Source organism: Podarcis gaigeae (genome assembly GCF_964106915.1).
Source record: "Podarcis gaigeae genome assembly, chromosome: 2".
In the NCBI taxonomy this organism is placed as follows: Eukaryota; Metazoa; Chordata; class Lepidosauria; order Squamata; family Lacertidae; genus Podarcis; species Podarcis gaigeae.
Window position 1 is genome coordinate 28,319,010 of NC_139679.1, and position 18,709 is coordinate 28,337,718.

General features: G+C 45.3%; 1 protein-coding gene across 5 annotated transcripts in view; it reads right to left on the bottom strand.

The window, feature by feature from the left end:
* The window catches only part of CDC42EP4 (CDC42 effector protein 4), a 45,156-nt gene that overhangs the window by 18,767 nt on the left and 7,680 nt on the right, over positions 1-18,709 (bottom strand). Inside the window, exon 2 of one of the 5 annotated variants that reach the window (XM_083727736.1) lies at positions 14,606-14,740. The gene's annotated coding sequence lies outside the window, so the exon portion shown is untranslated. Of the gene's footprint in view, positions 1-3,494; positions 3,536-9,210; positions 9,378-14,605; positions 14,741-18,709 lie in introns of those variants that run through there. The other 4 variants (XM_083727734.1, XM_083727732.1, XM_083727733.1 and 1 more) reach the window with 4 other exon arrangements.

Sequence of the window (18,709 nt, forward strand, 5' to 3'; positions counted from 1 at the left end):
CCACTGTGTGGGTTACCTGTGCTAGCTTGCTGCTGCCCCAGTGTTTACCTTGCAAGGATCAGATATGTTGAGCCAGGTACAACAAAAAAGGAAGAGCAGGAGCCTGCAAGAAAAGGGATATCCCAAGGAAACAGGAGTTCGGGAAGACATTGCACTTTTCTGTATTCTGAGATCTAATAGTCTAAATGGCCACAAATTTATAGCCATTTATAGCCAAAACTACTTGCCCACTCCATGGAGGTGAATCGGAGGTAGCCAATGCGGTGCCTATCACATGCTGTTAGACCGCAACTCCCAACAACCCTAATCATTGACAATGCTGCATGGGGCCGATGAGAGCTTTAGTCCAACAGCGTCTGCAAGGGCAGCATACTGGTTATTATCCCTGAATTCAGGGTGCCTCTTTACCTAAGGAATGCCTGGCAACACCCAGAAGCCCAGCATTCCTGTATTACATGCACACAAGTGAATCCCACCTGAAGCTCAGGGGCACAGCACCAGTCTTGAATGCATCTCCAGTTAAGGCACCTCAAGATCTAAGCAGAGGTCTTTTCCCAAGTCTAGGATTTACACTGCCAGAGCAAGTAAATATGGTGAGATGGACTTGTCTGGTTCAATAGAACACTGCCTCCTATATTTGTAAGGCATTTGTGGTTTTCATATTCAGGAGAATGTATCTTGCATTGTGCTCTGGTCACACACACATTTAAATCTCCATCAGACTCAGTAAAATCGTATGACAATGTTCTAGAATTCTGGAAGACAAGTGACAATAACAAACTGCGGGTGACAAAGGCATCCGCTGCAAAGGGAAAAGTGAGCCCCATTACATAATTTGCAAAGCTAAGGGTACACAAACTCTTCTTTAATGAGAAGGCCATATGCTTATTCTTTCCTCACTTTAAACTCCTCCGTCAGAGCAAAGTTTGTTCAACAGACTAAACCATTTGTATTAACATGCCCTGTGTTTGTTCTGGCTACAGAGAGGCCCACTTAGAAGCGAAACACAAAATGTACTTGCACCAGGACAAGCACCCAGGGGATTGGCACTGCCAGGTATCCGCTGAGGACCATGCCCCACTAGGGGCCAACTGCCAATCCTTGAATCCTCCTGACTGGTGCTTCTTGTTCACCTGCCCTTGTCTAGCGAGCAGTAAGAGCAGCAACTGTAATGAGACAGTGTAGTGTAGCGGTCAGAGGGATGGACTAGAACCAAGGAGGTCCAGGTTCAAATCCGCACTGGGTGACCCAACTCTCAGCCTCATAATGTGATAATAAAATGAACAGGTGGAGAGGGAACTTTGCACATTACCTTGAGCTGCTTAGAGGAAAGGTATATATACATGTAATATATAAACATACCTCTTCTCCTACCTTTCTGAGAGGAGATACAGAGTGGGCCCAACAAGAAAGTTAAGTGGTTAGTAGCAACAGCTTTGGCGAGGACGGCCAAGGTCGGGTTTGGGCTCAGGCTCTTGAAATATGGCAACCCTAACTATTTTAAAATACGGTGGTACCTCGGGTTAAGAACTTAACTCATTCTGGAGGTCTGTTCTTAACCTGAAGCACCACTTTAGCTAATGGGGTCTTCCGCTGCCACTGCGCCGCTGGAGCACGATTTCTGTTCTCATCCTGAAGCAAAGTTCTTAACCCGAGGTAATATTTCTGGGTTAGCGGAGTCTGTAACCTGAAGTGTATGTAACCTGAGGTACTACTGTACTGACTTCTTAATTTGAGGTTCAAAAAAAGGGGTCGTCATACATGGGGACATCTTATACACGAAAAAATACGGTACTTGCCCCCTCCTGGTCGCAAGTAAGGACACACATCTGTTCCACTGTGCTCAGGTACATAATCCCAGAAAGGGTCTACCTCTCTTTCACGCCAGACTTTCCCAGTCAAAAACAGGCCCCATTCTGCACTTGCCTCAGAACAACATCCTGAACTTTCCCTCGTCAGCAACTGAACGCCTGGCTAGGCCTGGAATTAAGGGCCTACAGTACATTTTGGTTCACAAGGCAGCACTTTGTGGGAGGAAAAGGTCACAGGAGCTGAGCTTTGATCAGAGTCACCAGAGCAAAAGACAGAACCTTCACTACTGCCCACAACCCTTCAGATAGATTAAGAGTTTCATCTAACACGAGAGAAAGGAGGGGGCAGGGTAAGCAAACAAAGTCCTCTTTATTTACTTGGTTTTATATTGTTGTCTTTAAAATAACCTTTGCTGGCAGTGCAGGAGATCTCTCTCCTCCCACAAATGCCTACAACCAGGAAAGTCAGGTACAGACTACCTTTTAGGTAAGTCACAGCACTAATAACAACACTATCCAGCTTTTGAAGACTGGTTCTGTTTTAATGGCTCCTTGAAAGATTTGGTTTGGGGTTGGGGGCTGGTTCTGCTACACTCATAACCCCAGCTGCCGCCACCCCACCAAATTTAAATTGCATTATCAAGGCCTTTTTATCAGAATTCCTGCTAGCAAAAAGAGTGAAACGGTTACCTTGAGTTTCCAATCCTGCACTGGGATTTTAACCGGCCTGACCTCAATTCTGACCTGCAGACAGGGATCCACATATGGCAAAAGAGACCAAAGGGCAGAATGGGTGTGAAAAAAGTTGCCCTGGCAGGCTGTTGTGGGTTGGGCAACGATTGCTACAGAGAGAGGCATTGGAGGTTTCCATTTCAAACACACAAAAGCTATGCAAACAAACACTTCAGATTATTGATCAGAAGAAACTGCCACTCTGCAGAGGAGGTGAATCAACTGACCAGCAGTGAAAGTAAACCGGCCCTTTCCAGAAGGTTTTGCAACGCAGTAAGAAAAAGAATGACTGGTGATCCTAAAATGAACTAGAACCTAACAAATTGATTACAGAAGGCTTAATTACAACTCCCATGTTTGTGGTTTTTTTATTTAAACCCCCCCCCCCCTCGAGTAAATGTGTTGGCATATGAGAAAACCTTGCACTTTTCCTAAAAAAGAAAGAAGGTACCGGTAGTTCTTGATTTGCTCTCTTGTTCAGTTTTTAAATATGCCAGTTAAAATATAGCAGATCCAAAGCATTTTTTAAAAAAACGAAAACCAAGACCCACTAGTTTTGCTAGAGATGCAGGTTTAAAAGGTGTACCAACTTCAATTTCAAAACACAAACTGTCCATTTCAGTGGCCTGCAGGTTCTTGTTAGAATGCTGCCACAACACAAACACAAGAAAAAAGCTTATTGATCTTACATTAGGGAGACTTTATATTATACTTCATATAGGATCACTACTGCTGAAGCATGAAACCCTATACTGAGCAAATGGGTCTCTGCCCTGCCATGAAATATTGTACTTAGATGCTCTCCAAATTGTTTTTCTTTCTTCCCTTCAAGCTACCCAGGAGTTTACACCTTTTCAGACCTTAGAACCTGCCTTTAGCACTACATTCATTTGGGGACCAATTTATTTACTTGTTTATTTGTAAGGTGGCAGGACTGCTATTGTAGTTCACCTGAAGTCTGGCTGCGAGGCACTTGTTGCAAGACCAAGGCTCTGAAGGTCAAAGCCACACACTGATTAGATCAAAACAATTAATTTGTCAATTAAAAACAAGAGGCAAGTTGCATTGACTTTATAAAAACAATCTGACACAGAGAGAGGCAAGTTGCAAGAGAGGCAAGTTGCATTGACTTTATAAAAACAATCTGACACAGAAATGAATTATTCTTTCAGCACAAAGGTGTTTGAGCTCATAGTCACTAAATCTTGTTAACCTCGCCAAATAATCAGGAAGCAATTGTTAATTAACTCTCTTGCAATAAATGCAGTGAAACTATTAAATGTGCATCCTTAGAATTCACTACTATAAGATGTTAATGAATCCTAATAAACTCTCTGGTCACATGGCAGATTTTACAGCAACCTCCACATACAACTATGAAAGGCATCTGTGTTTGTTTGTTCTGAAATATCCAAGTATCTTTTGCCCCCAGTCTAGCTTTGCTCCACCTGACCTGGTTAGGCCCATGAGAGCTACAATCAAGCTTCTCAAATCCAGGTGAAGCCAAAGTCTACTGTCTGTAGATAGCAGGCAATCTGCTTAAGATAGCAAGCAGCTCAGGACATTGTTTATTACTGTTTCGGCTCTGAACAAGCATGCCAGACAATGATCCTCAGAATGCACTGCTCAGCAGAAGCCCAATCGTGTCAGCAGAGCCAGAACCATTTTAAATGACCATCCCCCCAAGGCATAATAACCTGTGGTCGGAACAGGCAGGAAAATCATTGCAGCAACACTCTCTACTCTGGTCACAATGTACAGCCTAGGATTTACTACCTCTTCTAGAGATTAAACCTGGCCACTGTTCACTCACATGGGGTATTTTGGGTTCCAAACATGCATTGATTTGAAGAACTGACCAACAACTAACAATTAGTCAATCACTCTCCAGGCAGCTCAGCTGCAGAATGGCTTGCTCAATCAGCAGACAATGCAGCCAGCCAATTAAGGCAAATCATTACTCCTTGATTTTTTTGATGATGTTTTTTCCAAGGAAGGCAGAGATTGGGGTTTTCTGGTTCCAAACCAAATGAAGTTATTTCAGGATGTGTTATTATATTGGCCTGATCCAGCCACTGGCATGTATGCAAACAGCAGTGAACATATTTCCATAAGGAATTAGATGAAGAAGAGGCAGAAGCCATTGCTGAACAGTGGCACAGTAGTGGTGCAAGATGTATTTAACATAAGCATGGATTTGAGATACTCAAGAAACCTACTTGCTGCATCATATGACCTGAAGCAAAAAACATCCATATTCCTAACTTAAGTTTTATCAGCATCCAAATCTTTGTACTAGACAGAATGAGACTCCTAGTTACTCAGCTATCCCAAAGGAAGTCTACACATTTCTGGTCTACATCTGCCATGAGCAAACTTTAACAATGATCTGTGTAGCAGCAGTGTTGACTACTCACTAACACGATGTCAAAGCGATAAACAACTACCTGACATTCAGAAGACATCTTAAGGCAGCCCTGTTCAGGGAAGTTTTTAACGTGTGATATTTTACTGTATTTTTGGTTTCTATGGAAGCCACCCAGAGTGGCTGGGGAGGCCCAGCCAGATGGGCGGGGTATAAATAATAAATTATTATTATTATTATTATTATTATTACACAACAGACATACAGATATCTGTATCGTTCACACATTGCAGCTGGGTTGATTTGGTGGCAAACATGAAACCTTCCAGATGTTCTGGATCACAACTCCCATCCTCCTTGAGCTGAGCATGCTGGCTGGAGCTGATGGGAGTTGCAATTCAACAATATCTGGAGGACCCAACATTGACTACCCCTGCGGTAGAACACAGACTGGCAGTCCAGCTGAGACTCTGGTCAATTTAAGAAGCAGTTATGCTCAAAACCACTACTATTTTCTTAACAGAGAGGGGAAACGCATCCATTGCTGATAAGGCCACAAGCATTTTGGAAAGGTGGAAGCAAAGATGTCAGCACCTGTTCCACCCCAGCTTGTGCAGCTCTCTTCAGCAACCTATGCAAAGAGGACCATTGAGAAAGTTCACAAACAGCACTGCTCAACAGCTACTACACACTCTTTGCAAGCGGCATTTCAAGGCTACAATAAAGGGGTGTATTGTATGTATCACAGGGTCTCTTATGGAGCACCGCACACCATGGCTAGCTGGATCTCTGCGCTATTATGTCATAGTGTTGCACTCAAGATTGATTTATTCTCTTAACCAACTTCTTGTCAACCAGGTGTTTCTACTTCTTACCAAGAATGGAAAGGTCAAGCCACAAGCAGGTCAAGCCCATTTGCTATTTAACATCTAGACACTAGAGGCTATGCTCTTTCAGGCTCGGAACTTGCCTCCAACCATTTACACTTTCCAGCATCACACACCACCAAGCAGAAGAGACTTCACAAGCATGCATTACAAAGTTGAAGGACCCATTTCTTCTGCTGTCTATATCCTGGAAGTGTCCACTCCCAACTGCTTCACATAGCTGTACCACTACTGGAATGAGGGTCAGGCCAGTGTTAGCTCAGTAAATGTTATGACGTAAATGGTTGTTCTAGATTGCAAATAAGATATAACTATACAGTACTACGGTTTTTTATATATAAAAAACTGATGCCTTGCTAGATGCTTTAACTTTTCTTCTGATCCTTAAAGTGCTGGATGGAATGCAGAATTCAAGACTCTCCAACCATAGCCAAAGCTATCACTAAGATGGCACGCTCATCGAACACTTTCCCACTGAACTCAATGAAACTTTAAAACACTTCTACAATTAGGCTGCAGAGCAAAATCACTTTGGGAAACTTAAGCAGGGATGGCCTTATTAGGCAAAGTAAGGCAACTTGCCTCAAGCAGATGCTATAGCAGCTCCTATGCTATTCCTCCTAAGCCCCCATTCCCTCTCTTGGAGAGTTGTGAATATTACATGGCATAGCATGTCCCACCCAAACTGTCAAATCAGTGCTAATTCAAAACTGCCTGTTCAGTTCAGTTACCTTATGGGGAGGGCAAACTTCTTTGCCTCAGGCAGCAAAACATCTTGGGCCAGACCTCAGTTTAAATTATGTGGTACACTATACATTGTAGATTTCCTTATTTCCTTACATGGAAAGGAAATCAGCCCTGAGTGCTCACTGGAAGGACAGATCCTGAAGCTGAGACTCCAATACTTTGGCCACCTCATGAGAAGAGAAGACTCCCTGGAAAAGACCCTGATGCTGGGAAAGATTGAGGGCACAAGGAGAAGGGGACGACAGAGGACGAGATGGTTGGACAGTGTTCTCGAAGATACCAGCATGAGTTTGACTAAACTGCGGGAGGCAGTGGAAGACAGAAGTGCCTGGCGTGCTCTGGTCCATAGGGTCACGAAGAGTCGGACACAACTAAATGACTAAACAACAACAATATATATTGTAGAACTCAACAGCCATCCCAACCTCCCCCCCCCCCAAAAAAAATAGGTCAAAATCACAGAGACCTTGATGGAGTTAAGGCATCACTGTCACTTGACTGAACAGGTCAACAAACAGAAATCACCACGGTTTATATTGTTTATTGCTCCCTACTTGCACACACAAAAGATGCCTGTGCATGTGCGTTTGCTAAATAATTCATAACATCTGGGGACTGCTGGCCTAAACATTTGCCACATCTTACCACAAGCATAGAAAGGAGCATCTCTGTTCAGGCTCACAAGTCAGGCACACAGACTTATTCAAGTAAGCGTGAAGAAGGCCACCTTGGAATCAGCCCAGAAAAAAAGAAGTTAAAACTACAGTTAACAGGACAAGTTTATCCTTGTCTATTGCAGGAGGGGAACTAGAAGCTGCACAACAGAGCCGCTTATAGAGAACTTGGCAAGGCAGCATGAAATTCAAGCAAGCAGAGGGAAGAGAAGCGTAACCCTAGCAGTTTCCTTTGTCTGGAACTCTAGTTCAGAGCTCTTTGTGAAGCTGAATTTCAATCAGTCCCATTGGGTGGGAGGCAGCAACCCTCTCTCTCACCATTGAAACAGTCACAAGGGACTGCAGAGCACATCATCCCCTCCATGGTAAAGGGAAAAGGAATACCCCCCTCCTCAAAAAAGGGGAGGTGAGAGAATCTTCTAAGGCTGGAAATGATCGATAGGCAAGAAAGCATACTCTGCAGCTGTCACTTTGGGATAACAGACTGGTTACAAAGTGGGCTTTTTTTGTGGGGGTAGTACATAAATACACAGCCACTGCCTTCATACTTCAAAGGAACTTTTAACTTTTTGAGCGGGTGCAGAAATCTAATATTCCAAGTCACCCACGACTCTCTGCAGTGGAGACAGAAAAGCACAGAAGATTTCAGAGCCACACTCACAAACCTCCTTCCTGCAAAAGCAGAGACACCCTACAGGGCTACCTTCTCCTTTTCAAACGCCTCCTTTCCGAAGTGACCTCCCTCCCTTTGGATCCGCACAAGCTAAAACAAATGCTTCAAAGCCTTGCAAGCGCGCCTGCCAGCAGAAGTTTTCGACTACCCATTTGGGGAAGAATTTCCCACGCAGAGGCCAGAGGAGAACTGGTTTGTTTGGGCTTCCCCTTTGCTTTAGGATTTAGCACTTGCCAGAACTGCTACTCGCTCCTTCCAAGCGCGTTTATACCTAAGCAAACTCCAGGCTTCCCGCAACTCTATCTCTCTCTGGCTCGCGTTTTGGTCTCTGCGCACAAACGCACAACACACACACGGAGCTGCAGTACTCATCCCCGAGCCGTAGCGTTCATTCACGGAATTTTAAAGAGACACGCTCGCTTTTTGTCGAGACAATGGGAAAGCCTCCCTCCGACAAGAATAAAACAAGATGCTAGCTTAACTGCATCACCTCGGCGAGTGTACGCACTCTCCAAATGCCAACCCAATTAGCCTCCTCTTTGCCCAGCTAGGATGATCAAAACCAAATAGCGATTCCAGTCGATTCTTTCCCATGCTCTCCCTCCCCGCCCTCGCTCCCTTTTTTCTCCCTTGGGAAAAGGCATTGATGGGAAAGGGTAGAGATGGGAGGAAGGGGGGCGGCGGCCAATCAATGGGTTGCAGATGCATTAGCCCAGAAAACAACGGCGGCTCGTTGCCTCCCAGCCTTACAAACACTCGCAGTTCTGCAAAAAGCCGCTCCTTATTTTAGAAAGTCCAGTTTTGCAACGCGGCGTTTTGAGAGGGGATTTTGTCCGAGGGAGGAGCTCTTGATAAAAAAATCCCCTTGTTCTTAATTTACAGAGAATTCTCCACACGCACCTTTTTTATTGCCTTTCTTTAAAAAAACACAAACCTCCAGGACGTCACCTGTAAATAGCAAGGAAGCAACGGAAAGGGGTTGCAAAAGCAAACAAGAATCTCTGAGCTAACCAAGGGAAAGGCAGATGAAAGGGAGGCGCTTTCTTTTCCAAGAAGAAAAGGGCAAGGCACTCTCTTCCCGCAAAATCTCCCTGCAAAGGGAAGTTGAGAAAGCGGCGGCAGCAAGGTTAAGTAGACAAGGATCCTTCTGGCAAGGCAGGGTTTCCCCTTCTTCCGACGGGCACCCTTTACCCCACGCCGTCCTTTTCCCGTACACACCCACCAAACCCTCGGAGGACACCTGGCGCCTCCCTTGGCGCGTTCCCGTCCCCCCCCCCCCCCAGGCCAGCAAGACAGGCACCCCGCCCCTTCTCACCCGTACCTACTCGGGACCCCTTGGCTCGACGGGAGAGCTTGCTATATGTTACCGGCTCAGCTGCTTCGTTGCTGCGTCCCCGCATTTCCACCCCATGCCTGCGCTTGCCCAGGGCTCCCCGCCGGCGCGTTCCTCTCCGGCTTCAGACTGCTCAAGCTCCCTCCCTCCTCCCCGCTTCCCCGCCCCGCCGTCCAAGTCACTGACCCGTCTGTGACGTCGCGCCACCCAAAGGCCAATAGGCGAAGGCGACGTCATCAGGCTAGTCCGGGTCTCCTCCATTCAAAATCTAAATGCCTCGCTCCGGCTCTTCCCGGTGCCTTGCAGAGGTGGAGGAGGAAGGCAGGGCAAGGGCCGGGGGGGGGGGGGAAGAGCCAGAAAGGGATTGACACATCGCTCAACCTCGCTAATGGGGTTTCCTGAAAGTTCAAGGCTTTTGTGGGATTTGTGTTGTCAAGCAGGCGAGCCCACGTTACCCGAAGCCCTCTGCAAACTCGGCGGCGACGGAATTAGCTAGTCATTGTCTCAGAGAAAGGCATACTTGTTATTATTATCCCCCCCCCCCCGCATAGGGAGTCCTTGAACCAAAAGGCCAGCAACAAAATCAGGCGGGGTTAGGGCAGATGCTCATCTCTGCGCTGTTTCAAAGCATTGCTTTCCAGTCTACCTTTCTCGATTTTTGGCAGTCAGGCAATTATAGCGCGCCCACACCCCTACTTGGCTCTTTTAACTGTAAGGATTAATGGTAAAGGTAAAGGGACCCCCGACCTTTAGGTCCAGTCGTGACCAACTCTGGGCTTGCGGCGCTCATCTCGCTTTATTGGCCGAGGGAGCCGGCGTACAGCTTCCGGGTCATGTGGCCAGCATGACTAAGCCACTTCTGGCAAACCAGAGCAGCACATGGAAACGCCGTTTACCTTCCCGCCGGAGCAGCACCTATTGATCTACTTGCACTTTGACGTGCTTTCGAACTGCTAGGTTGGCAGCAGCAGGGATCGAGCAACAGGAGCTCACCCCGTTGTGGGGATTCGAACCACCGACCTTCAGATTGGCAAGTCCTAGGCTCTGTGGTTTAACCCACAAGCGCTAGCAAGCTGCTTTTTAGAAAATGAAACAAGAGGTCCAGAAGTATGTGACCAGAATCCAAGATTCTGCATTAGAAGGCTAAGACAAAGCCCATTTCTTTCTTTTACCCTTTAAGAATTATAATTTACAATTATACATTGCTTTGGGATGCCTCATGGGAATTTATTCATAACTATTAAGTTTTATGTATTCACAATAAATATCTCACCTTTCAATGAATCAGGGCCAAGGTAATTAGCAATTTAAAAGAGACCAGAAAAATATCAAATTCAAAAATAGATATACGCAAAAAAGATATAGACAAATGAGCATGGAAAATGTAATCCATATAAATAGTAGCGAGATATGTGGATTTCCTTTTCACTACAATTTATTAGCAAGCAATGTACAGTAAATGACAGATCTTTAAAATTCCAGACTCCTATCATGGCCAATGGCCCAGGGATGATGGAAGTTGTAGTCCAATAATGTCAGGAGGGCCACTGATTCCTCACTACTACTCTATAGCCACACAACAGGATGTACTGAGAACAAGACTGGGTCAATTATTTATTCACTGTGGAAATTAACATTTGCTACGCTGTCGGGTTTATGGAACAAGCCACTGGCAAAGCATGATACAGACAGGAGGAGCTCCTGCTTACTACTCATCCAACACTTCCTCTGTGCTTTAGCGCTAGCCTTGTGGCATTTTGCCAAAACTGCTCCCTGTTCTTCCATCTCCACTTGGACAGCAGCCCACTGGTGATGGTTAAAAGGGAATCCCAGTCTGATGTGTCATCTGATGGAGACAGCTTTTATTGCTCCCATATGTACTTCCAGCAGAAAGAAATTGAGCCGCCTGCAATTTTAACACCAACATTGATTCTGGAGGGATGTCTCACGCAAACGATATGTTTGCAGATAACAGTTCTGTTGGCCCACAGAAAACATACTTGACTTGAGGTTTGCAGTACAGAACTACATGGAGTCAGTTGGGCAGGGTATCGAAAGCTGAGACAGAAAGAAAGTAAAAGAATGGTATAGTGAATTGGAACAAGATCAAATTAGTCCAGCATTTTATTTCCAACCACAGATCGACAGATGCCTCTGAGGAACTTGAAAGTAGGGAAGTGAAGCTGTTGGCCTTTGCTTGTTGTTTGTTATTAACATATGAACCTGGAAATTCTAGGAAACTGACACAGCTGTTGAGAGAGCCACCATGGATTTGCCTGTTCCAGGGGTGGAGTGGGCTATTGCCCCCCATGTGCTGCTGGACTACAACTCCCATCTTTACTGAGCATTGGCTATGCTGACAGGGGCTGATGGGAATTTGGGTCCAACAACATCTGGAGAAACACAGATTATACGAGCCCTGGCCTAATCCTTTCTAAAGAAGTCTCAGGGAGTGGATCTCTTCATAGTCAATACCATGAATTATTCATGTTGCTTGAAGAAAATGGTCAAGGTTAGTCCTGTGATATAGATTGCACTCCTGTATGCATTAATACTGTAACTTGGAGACAGGTTCTGTTGACATTTATGGGACTCATTTTGTACATTGCTTGAAAACAATTAAGCATTTTTAAAAAATGTAAATAAATAGGACTAGCTTTCGAGCAGGCAATTTTCTTCCTTTAACCAGATTAAATGGCAAAGAACAGAGTCGTATTTATAGCTCCACTGACACATCATGCCCTGGTCCTTTTCAAGCACCTTGTTCTTATGTCCATTATAGTTCTGATGTAGGAGCGCCACTTGTTGTCAGATGGGCTGTCTAGGTTCATATATTTCATGCTAGGTAAGCCCTTGTGTTTCCATCTGAATAGTTTCCAATACTCTGTTGAATATCACAACCTCCATAGGTGGAACCGGTGACGGTGAGTGGTTTATGATCCACATTTTTAATCATGAGAAATCTGAGGCACGAACCATGAGTTCCCCCAGGTGTTCTGCTGGAGCAGGAGACAGGCACAGTTCTCCCAATCTGCTGCCCAACACACCACTCTTCTTTTTCTCTGGAGAGTAACATTTCTTGATTTGTAACTCCAGCTAATTTTAACCAAAAGTGCACACAGTTTGGAGAGCACCTAAGTCAGTGCTGGTGTACTGCATGTCTGTATGAGACACAGCAGTCAGGAGAGATTAAAATCAATCTCTTGAGCTGGGCTGGAAATGCTGGGTGTTTAGATACCTAAAGGGAACTTGGCAGAACAAGCATGTGGTGGAGTTGAAAAGCTGCCCATTGGGCAGCAGCATGTCTTGATACTCAGCCACTTGGGCTTGGCAGTGGTTGGCACAGAGGCCTGAGGGCACGGAACCATTTTAGGACCCCATTTTAGGATACCAGCCCAATGGAGATGTTTGTCTGCTGCTGCCAACCTCTCAGCTGCTCCTTCAAGAGAAGAGCTTTGAAAAACCCATTTGACATCCTTTTGCTCAGATTAGGTATTTTATTTTAGCCACTCCAAAGGACACAATGGAAAAGAACTGGGGAGGAAAACCATTGATTGATGCTATTTTCTTCTTTTTCTAAGCAGATAAAACAAGCCAGACCTCTGGATTCCTCTGAACAGTAATTAGACACGTGAAACAATTGCACAATGGCCTTATCTAATTAAATGCACTGGTAGCCAGGGGAACCCTTTTTGGAATGACACAACCTAATAAATGTGGGTTTTCTCTCCTGGCTCCATTATCTTCCAAAATGTATCAAACAGTGAAAGAAGCAGTGCTAGTTGTCCTCTGTTTTATTGTTCCTCTAATAAATGTGTTACTAAATTTCAAACTGGTACATTTTAACATTATTCATTTAATTAAGTGCCGAGAGAGAGACAGAGACAGAGAGAGAGGCTTGAAACAGTTTGAGCAAATACAACAAGGAGCTGTTATTTACAGAGACTCTGCATGTGAAGAATTTATGTTGGATTCAAATAATCTGGAGTTTTAGATTAGTGAGAGAAAGATAAAGGACTTGGTAAACACCTGTGCTCTTTTGCATGTGGTGGGAGCTGATTCTTAACATTTCCAAGATTGTGTGTGCCCCCCCCCCATTTTGGGGCCCTAAGCATCTCAGAAGCCACTTTTGTTTGTCAGAATGTGACTGCACACAATTGCAGAAATCATCCCACTGTTACAGCCTATCCTGTGACATCTGTCACCATCTGCAGATCATGACCACGTATCTAGTTTCAGGCATTTTTAATTTCTCCACACTGGACAGGATGGCTGCTGTTCCCCTGTCATGTGATAATGTATCAGTTTCTGTGATTTTCAGCAAAAGAGGGTTTTTTAAGGTACCTAGACCAAAACGGGACACAGGTGGTGCTGTGGGTTAAACCACAGAGCCTAGGACTTGCCGATCAGAAGGTCAGCAGCTCGAATCCCCGCAATGGGGTGAGCTCCTGTTGCTCGGTCCCTGCTCCTGCCAACCTAGCAGTTTGAAAGCACGTCAAAGTGCAAGTAGATAAATAGGTACCACTCTGGTGGGAAGGTAAACGGCATTTCGGTACGCTGCTCTGGTTTGCCAGAAGCGGCTTAGTCATGCTAGCCACATGACCCGGAAGCTGTACGCCGGCTCCCTCGGCCAATAAAGCGAGATGAGCACCGCAACCCCCGAGTCGGCCACAACTGGACCTAATGGTCAGGGGTCCCTTTACCGTTTTTTAGACCAAGAAACAGTTCTAGCAAATGCACCACACCGGATTGCTCCTTGTAACTGATTGGTGAGAAGCCCTGGCCTACAGAGGAATTATCCTAATGATTAAACTATGCTTTCACTTATCTCCAGCTTATATGCAAGCCCAAGGCAGTCAGGTTCCTGAATCATTCACCTTGCTCTTCTGAGTAGGTGATTTCAGGTGAGCCTTCTGGGCAGCTCCCAATTGTATTTTGATGGCTCAAGGCATTTTAATTATTCAGATGCACTAAAAAACACACACACACAAACCTCAGTGCCTCTTCTTTCTTTGGAAATTGATGATGTCTCAAAATTCCAACCATCGCCTCCGGTAAGAGCAGCGGTCCCAGAGACTCATTTAATTATCTTCCAGGTTTACTAGAGAGTCTTGTCAGGGTATAAAGGTTGTTGTGGCATCTTGATGAGAAGGACTCTGGTGCAGGTGAAGGGAGCTCTCTGGCTGGTCAGATCAGATTCCATCTGAGGATATGTGATGTGATGCTTCAAGGGACTGAAAGGAACAGCTATTTCTGTTGCCAACCATGGCTTGGTCACTACTGCCCAAGGAAAACCCTGATTATGCTGCGAGAGAACTGCCGGCTGTTTCCACACACACCCTAACAAAATGTGAGGACCGTTAGAAAAACCTGTTTTTCCTACCTCATTAGCAGCACTCTAAATCCCAGCCATGCTCATGGGTTCTCTGCTGGTTTACAATGGACAAACAAGATGGCTTTGCCTCACTGTCAGCCTCCTCCTGCTTGGAGAATGTCCTGTCACGTAAATCCAACTTTCCTGTGGAGGAGAGGACCAGGAATGGTAATTAGGATTGCAAGAGTGCCTTTATCTCACATGTGAATCTGCATACACTGCAAAGTTCTGAAGGATCCCTACCCAGCTTATCATATTTGTATCCAACCCTTCCTCCAAGGAACTTATTGCAGCATACAACAGCCCTATGAAGTAGGTTAGGCAAAGAAGACAGTGGTTGGCCAAGGTTGCTTTAATTGAATCCATATCTGTATTCAGCAACTAGGTTTCTTGGTCCTGATCCAATACTCCAGCCACTACACCACACCCCCAGACCCTTCAGTTGCCCACTTACTGCCCCTCTCCCAAAGCCTAGACATCCCTTCCTCATTCTGCTTGCAACTGAGGGGAGGTTGCATCTTCCTTTTCAAAGCCGGTATTGGAATGCTTCTGTAATAAACGAAAATCTGCCCTTATTCCCTTATGGCGGACACAAGAGCCCTTATAGAGTCCTTTGTAGGTTCTCCATCGGTCGGAGAAAAGAACAGAGACCAACCAGAGAATATTGAGAAGCAAAGCAGCTAGTAAGCCTGATCTTTATTGAACTGTTGCAACAGGGTGCCCCCTTCACAGAAGGGGGAGGACCCCGAACAAAGGCGTGCCAGCGCCTTATATAGACACTTTAAATTGTCCGCCCTGGAGTCCAAGAGCACCCCCAGAAACATCATACAGTGGTACCTCGGATTAAGAACTTAATTCATTCTGGAGGTCTGTTTTTAACCTGAAACTGTTCTTAACCTGAAGCACCACTTTAGCTAATGGGGCCTCCTGCTGCCGCCGCACCACCGCCGCACAATTTCTGTTCTCATCCTGAAGCAAAGTTCTTAACCCGAGGTAATATTTCTGGGTTAGCGGAGTCTGTAACCTGAAGTGTATGTAACCTGAAGCGTATGTAACCCAAGGTACCATTGTACATACATCACAGAAGGGGTGTACTCAAGACCAACCCCCAGACACATCATACCTACATCACAGAAAGGGGTGGTCTACAACAGAAATCTGAGTGCGTTTTTTACCTCCTGTCTGGCAGGTTACCTGTTAATGCTTACTTGATTGGATACCCTGGGGAGCCTGGCCAGTCTTTTGTAATGATAAATACTTAGTTCCTGAGCCAGGTCAGAGGCTCACCCTATTCATACACAGACATACCCTTAAGAGAGGATTTGTGAAGGAAAAGACAATGGGGAGGCTTTTCCAGAGAAAACATTTGGTCAGTTTGGGACTCAAAATGGTTTCATGGCCGTTTTCCTGTGCTGCTTCAGACATGTGGTTTATATTTATGTACGTGTTTGCTTGGTACATTTATGAACATTGTGTGTGTGTGTGTGTGTGTGTGTGTGTGTGTGTGTGACCTTATTTCTTTTTCTTCAATTTGAAATCCAGGTTCTAATCCCCATTCAGCTGTGAATCTCACCGGGCGACTTTGGTCAATTGCTATCTCTCAGCCCATTTTACCTCCCACGGTTGTTGTTGTGAAGATAGAATGTTGCTCTGGAGGAAAGACGACAACAGATGAATAAATGAATCCCCTCTGTACTCACTCTTTATCTGGTTTGGGCTCGGTATAACAGCAGAGTCTTGCCTTCAAAGGACTGGAGCTAGGAACTGCATTGCCCCACCTAATAATTTTTTTAAAGTGTATTTAAGCTGTGACAGCTCCCATTTAAAGAATTAGAGCATTTTTTTTTTAAATAGTGGAATTTTTAAAAAGTGGTTACAGTGGTACCTTGGTTTAAGAACAGCCCAGTTTACGAACTATTTGGCTTACGAACTCTGCAAAACAGGAAGTAGTGTTCCGGTTTGCGAACTTTACCTCTGTCTAAGAACGGACCTCATTAGGGAAAGCGTGCCTTGGTTTAAGAATGGTTTTGGTTTAAGAACGGACTTCCGGAACGGATTATGTTCGTAAACTGAGGTACTACTGTGTTGTTGTTTAGTCGTTTAGTCGTGTCCGACTCTTTGTGACCCCATGGACCAGAGCACGCCAGGCACTCCTGTCTTCCACTGCCTCCCGCAGTTTGGTCAAACTCATGCTGGTAGCTTCAAGAACACTGTCCAACCATCTCGTCCTCTGTTGTCCCCTTCTCCTTGTGCCCTCCATCTTCCCCAACATCAGGGTCTTTTCCAGGGAGTCTTCTCTTCTCATGAGGTGGCCAAAGTATTGGAGCCTCAGCTTCACGATCTGTCCTTCCAGTGAGAACTCAGGGCTGATTTCCTTAAGAATGGAGAGGTTTGATCTTCTTGCCGTCCATGGGACTCTCAAGAGTCTCCTCCAACACCATAATTCAAAAGCATCAATTCTTTGGGGATCAGCCTTCTTTATGGTCCAGCTTTCACTTCCATACATCACTGCTGGGAAAATCATGGCTTTAACTATACGGACCTTTGTTGGCAAGGTGATGTCTCTGCTACCACTGTATTCTCCTCTAAAAGTGGGAGTGCTCCACCTACTTGCCCTCCCCACTTGGTTCAGGGTGGATTTTTCAAGTGGCATTGTTGCCTTTTTACTTGCAACCAGTCCAGGCAGAGGGCACTGCCTGTCTGCTTCCTTTCCCTTAATCTCAGTGTTGTAGAATTTAGCAGGGAGGCATTTAGGGGCAAAATTAGAGTGAATTGGCTCTGCCTGCTATTGGCTTTGGTTCCACCTCCTTTTGGTCTCTATGCCTTCTACTCTGCAGAGCAACAGGCAGCACTGTATCTTATCTCTCACTTTGATCTGGGCTTTGGACTATTCAGAAGCAACACAATTCCCCCTCGCTAGCTCTGCTTCTAATAAACTCTCCACACAGGGTGCAAAGTAAAAGGGTCACTTAGTTCAAGTTCTGCGGGAAGGTCCCGTGTGAAGCAAAAGTTGCCTCATACTTCAAGTCAGTTGTGCAGTGGAAAGAGAATGCAGGCGAGTGAAACTTCAGGACTTTTTTCGCCAAGCAGGACATCATCTTCTGCCACAGTAAATTCACTTGTTCTGGCAAGTGAATAAGGCTTTCCGGGGTTGTTTGTGGCAGATTAGCAGAGAGGAACAGATGGAGAGAAATAATGAAGCAGAGGCTAATGCGTATTTCCTTTTCTTTAATGGGGTTCCTACTTCACACTAACAGTTTAAACCGTAACACTTGTTTGCAAGATCCTTGTTTGCATTTCTTATTAAAAGCTGAAGGCTGGAATTCATGTGGATGTGGATCTTTTGCTAAATCTCAATGTGTTTTGAACCTAAGCAGTCTGGACGTAAACATCAATGAGTTCATCTGGAGCTTACTCCCAGGAAACTGGGGGTGGTGGCCAGCAAAGCAGTTCTGTTAGCAGAAGAACTTTGGGCTGTGTAACAGAACTTTCTCTCGCCTTCCTTTCACCACTTGCCCCCTAAATCTGTTATGGTGGTTCCTTCAAAACCCTGCACCCAACCCTGGGGAGAGAAGAAGGAGAAGTTCCATTGTGCAAATGGAAACCCATGTGCTAACAGAGTGAGTTAATTGGATACCATCCTATGTGTAGGATTGCACCGCAGTGAATTCTCTGCAACGTGTAGAGAACTTAGAGAAGGAAGAACATTTCTCACTTTCTGCTGGGCATTCAGGGGATTTGTGAGCGGTAGTCACCATAATTGTCTGTGGTCCTCTGGCTATTGCTCAGAGAAAGAGATAGGAGGAGGCAGACAGCTCATGAATTTCCGGAATGTGGGTCACACATTACTGTGCATTGCTAGCATGCATCCAGTGTAAGTCCAACCTGTACATTTGCTCCAGTGCACAATATCCTAAATCCTTAGCTCCTTAGGCTTCACTTATCATTTCCCATTATTAAACCAGCAACTAAATGTACTTATGAGAACAAGCAGTGATGGGCAACGGTGGGAGGGGTTAAGGAAGCAGATTTGCACTCCCCATAGCTTTGATCACGGGGCTTTTTCTCCCCCTGCTATTTGTGAGCTATTTGCTGCCTCCTTCCATGCTTGGC